Source organism: Myotis lucifugus, unplaced genomic scaffold, assembly GCF_000147115.1.
Source record: "Myotis lucifugus unplaced genomic scaffold, Myoluc2.0 scaffold_31, whole genome shotgun sequence".
NCBI lineage: Eukaryota > Metazoa > Chordata > Mammalia > Chiroptera > Vespertilionidae > Myotis > Myotis lucifugus.
In genome coordinates, this window is record NW_005871079.1 from 3,987,389 (window position 1) to 3,992,122 (window position 4,734).

General features: G+C 36.5%; 1 long non-coding RNA gene and 1 other non-coding gene across 3 annotated transcripts in view; both read right to left on the minus strand.

Moving 5' to 3' along the window:
- Positions 1–330: 330 nt before the first annotated feature.
- The window catches only part of LOC106696826, a 6,425-nt gene continuing 2,021 nt past the window's right edge, over positions 331–4,734 (minus strand). Inside the window, exons 1-2 of one of the 2 annotated variants that reach the window (XR_001347792.2) lie at positions 3,980–4,551; positions 331–1,884 (exon numbers count right to left, since the gene is read on the minus strand). This is a non-coding gene — a long non-coding RNA (uncharacterized LOC106696826). Of the gene's footprint in view, positions 1,885–3,979; positions 4,552–4,734 lie in introns of those variants that run through there. The other variant, XR_001347791.2, reaches the window with a different exon arrangement.
- On the minus strand, positions 2,718–2,856 carry LOC111825556. Its single transcript, XR_002828746.1, has one exon. It is a non-coding gene; the product is annotated as a small nucleolar RNA SNORA48 (small nucleolar RNA).

Sequence of the window (4,734 nt, forward strand, 5' to 3'; positions counted from 1 at the left end):
CAGTGCACGTCATAGTGAGCAGTTGAGCAGCCTTATCATATCATTAGCATATTACACTTTGATTAGTTGAATGGCCGACCAGATGACTGAACACTTAGCATATTAAGGCTTTTATTTTATAGGATGTTTCTCTCTCTCTCTCTCCCTTCCTCCTTTAAATCAATAAAAATATATTTAAAAAAACACCAATATGTGATGGGGGAGGAGGGGAGAGGAACTATAGGAAGCACATTATTCTAATTATATTTTTGTACCTACAATAAGGGCATTATAAGAAACAAGATGATGCAGGTAAAGTACTCAGTATATCATTCGACAATAAACACAGTCTCTCTGAGGTAGATACTATTTATTGTTTCTTATTTACAACGAAGGAATCTGGGGCTTGGAGATGAGAAAGAACCTGCTTAATGTTACACAGGTAGAAAGTGGCAGTATAAGACTTTGAACCAGGTCTGACTCCAAAGCCTTAAATTTCAACCACAATACTATACAGTTTGCTTTCTGTTCTATAATATTCTTATTAATGTCAACCCATATTTAAATTCCACAGTACACATGAAACATTGTTCTTTTTCCCTCTCATTGGCATTTTATCCATCCTTCCTGGATTTTGAATATCATTAACCACAAAAAAATACACAAGGACAACTTACTCAATTACAAAGCCAACATTCTAGAATACAATACAAAATTAACTTCATCACTGATGCTCATATAACTCAAATACAATGAAATGGTAGCTACAGAATAATTTAGTTGTAATAAAGTCATCAACAGGGCAAAATAAAAACAAAGCTAATTAAGAGGCATTGCTTCAGCTCAAATTAGTTATCTCCTGTAAACAGGAGGATGGGTGCTTTAAAAAAATAGCTATATCTAAGGTCCACATCAGAACAAGTAAAGGAGAATCTCTCAGGCAAAGATATGTGAAGTATTGCCAGTGTTGAGAACTACAAGTGTATAGTAAGAAGCAATAAAAACAACGCCCTGAAGGCAATTCAAAATCAAGAAATTTTTAAAAAAGAAATAAACTTTCCTCTTATCTTGGGAAAGAGTGGAGGGAAGCATCTACTCATTTCTCATAGTTCTTTATTCATTTTTGATAGCCCAAAGTAGAGTTTAACAAATATCAAATATTAGATGTTATGCAAACATGCTACCCACATTGAAATTCTCACTACTTCGCATTTAGAAAGCTCTTTTATATTTTTTGGAAAGCTTTTTTAAAACAATACCAGCTTTCTGAAAAATGCCTCACATTTTAAGTTTGCATAGATGTTTAAGTCATCTATCTGTTCAACTAGGAAGAGCCAATAAAGTATATTAAAGAGCATTTTATTGGTATTATAAAACAACATTCATTTCATGTACCACAAATTAACATTTTGTTGCAGAGAGGACTATTTGAGTCTTTCCTACCTGTTTCTAAAGCTTGCAATTTATAAGTTTGATATCTTCAAATTTAGAATCTAAACATAACTTTTTCTTTAAGAATGTACACATAAAATACTTCCTCTATAACTGTACTATATCACTGACAAATCCTATTGGGAGTTTCAGTAGTGACTGTAGGCATTTATCTTTAAAACAACTTTTCTCATTTTTCAGGTTTGGGAATGAAATCACATAAAGTATGGAAAATAACTTTTATCCCTAAGAATATGTAAGTCACTTAGAGATGTTTTCTCAAATTCAGAAAAACCCATTGCTTCAGTTCCTCTGTCAGGACTCCATGTCAATCTCAACCACTTCATCCTTGCTCTGAAGCCTTGCTTCTGTAAGGTTACCTTCATTTATAGCTTCAATGTCTGCCAGATCAATAGGTGGTAAAGGATTCCTCCAGTACTGGAAGGTGTTATACTGCCAAAATTCTTCATTGAGCTTTAGGGGGAGGAAAAAAAGAAAGTATATTAATGATTTAGAAAAAGTTAAATTTCCTTTTCAGGAAAACAGTTTTTTTTTGTTTGTTTTAAAAGGAAACTCGCATAAGATTTTGCAGTCTTTATATCTTCAACATTTTTAATTCTGTCTAGTCAAAGTATTTTACAGACTCAGTCAAATCTATGCATTTTCATAATCATAGATTTGTGAAAGTATTTATTGGTTTAACTTTAAAAGAATTTCTTTCAAGAGTACCCTTCTGACAATTTTCTTCCATTCTCAACCAAAGAAAATGTCTGCAAACAGTCTTAAAATGTTTACCTTCAGTGAGGAAAAATTTTTATTGAAAAAAATACACATAAACCTTAAAATTTATTTTTAGTCTTTTTCCCGAGGTTTGGTATTTTAAGGGATTGACTTTACATAGGCTAAAATATTTTGACAACCTTCTAAAAAGTATTAGGATATAAATATGCTAAATAGCAAGAAAAATCTAAACTAATCATTTTTATCAAGATACCATTTGGTACAAGGCATGCCTTTTAAATCAATATAGCAAAATTGTTAAATCCAAGTGAGCACTGGCTCCTTAAACATTTAACAGCTTACTCTGAATGATTATAAAATTATTTCAAGTAACTATGAAGTAAAGCTGATGTTCCAATAAAGTACAAAATTGGCACTGAAGTTCAAAAGCATTCCAAAAATATTTTGTGCAAAGGAAGCAGCATTGGAATAATATACAGGCTCCCAAGGTGACCATTATCCATATCAGAAGGGTATCTATATATCTGTATTTATTCTACTATGCTATGTGCTTTTTTTTTTCTTTTTCATGTGCCTCAGGCATGAAACAGCTCTGGCCACAGGCATCAAGCTAGGATGAACTAAGGACTGTACATCTGCTTTGCCCCTGACTGATATAAGAACATCACCACCAATCAGGTGTCTCCTTGCCCATTGCCAGGGGGTTATGTTCTTTTTTTAAGTACTATGTTCTTATGTTCATACTTGCTAGGGCAGCATTATCCAACAGAAATATAATAGAAGCCACATATGTAATTTAAAATTTTTCTAATAACCACAGTAAAAAAAGTAAAAAGAAACTGGTGAAATTAATCTTTTTAAAAATAAGATTAAATGTTTCATTGCACTTGATGGTAAATCAAAATATGCTTTAGAAATAGTTAATGAAAATGTATGCATTAAATCCATGGTCGGCAAACAGTGGCTAGTGAGCCACATGCAGCTCTTTGGCCCCTTGAGTGTGGCTCTTCCACAAAATACCACATGCGGGCGCGCATGTACAGTGCGATTGAAACTTCGCAGCCCATGCGCAGAAGTCGGTATTTTGTGGAAGAGCCACACTCAAGGGGCCAAAGAGCCGCATGTGGCTCGCGAGCCGCGGTTTGCCGAGCCGAAGTTTGCCAACCACTGCACTAAATCATACACTGTATTTAATTAAATCAAAGAAACACTTCATTGCAACACAATCACTGCACCCTCCTGCTTCCCCCTCTGCGCCCTGGAAGTATTACTGTGGTCTTGCCCTAAATTCCTGATCCCCCTTCAGTTGCTACACTGACTTCTCTAAGGACATCATGAAAAAGTGTTTGTGACAGCCAGTGGTCCTGTGAGCCTCCCTCCACTGGGAAGTCACAGAGCTGGGCTGAGGGACCACAGGCAAGTTGAAAGGCAGGAGGTACTCCAACCCTCCTCCTCTTCCTCTTTCCCTTCTGAAAAACACTCATTTAGCATGCTCCGTTTTGGTGTGTCTAAAAACATATGTATCTAGTATAAATCAACAAATTTGGGAAATAAGTGAAATGGAGGCAATGTTTCAGTTAAAATGGTTCAACTAGTGCCAAGGTGATTGGCAACACTATGAGTGTGGCTAAATAGGGCTGGTGACACCTCTGTGTTGTGTGGGCAGCAGACCAGGCTTCGAGAATAGAATGAATTTCCAAGGACAGCATGCCAATAGGATTCTTAGTCACAAATTGTGTTTGGAAGCCCTGGGATGTAGGGGGAGGGGGTACATATAAGACCAGGCTTCAGATGACTTCAGGCGTAGGCTCCTGAAGCATGGGCTCACCTTCAACCCCTTCACCACACAAGGTGCCCTGAGCCTCTTCTTCTTTTAAGGCTCCTGGCAGGGAGGCCCAGGCTGCCCAACTGGTCAGGTGAAATTAATCTTACTATTTTATTTGACCTAATATACCCAAACTATTATCACTTTAACATGCAGTCAACATTTTAAAGATTAATGAGATTTTTTTTTTTTTGGTCACACAGGTTTTCAAAACCTGGCAGATAGTTTACACTTCTAGCACTATTCAGACTAGCCACTTTTCAGTGCTCATTAGCTGCATGTGGCTGGTTACTTTACTGAAAAGTACAGGCCTATAAGAAAATCTCATTAAGTTCATTCAGTGCTTCAGACACTAAGGCTTAGAGAATTAAGAGTCTTTGGAATTTCTTAACATTGGGATAAAAAATGCAATAATTCAAAGGATGCCAAGAAAAATTTCATTTTAATAAGCAAAGAGGGTTAAAGACATTATCTATTTCAGTGGTTCTCAACCTGTGGGTCGCGATCCCTTTGACGGTCGAACAACCCTTTCACAGGGTTCGCCTAAGACCATCCTGCATATCGGATATTTACATTACGATTCATAACAGTAGCAACATTACAGTTATGAAGTAGCAATGAAAATAATTTTATGGTTGGGTCACAACATGAGGAACTGTATTTAAAGGGCCAGAAGGTTGAGAACCACTGATCTATTTCATTGCCCACTACCTACTTATAAACATGGGCACCTCCCCCCTCCACCCCCCCCCCCCTTG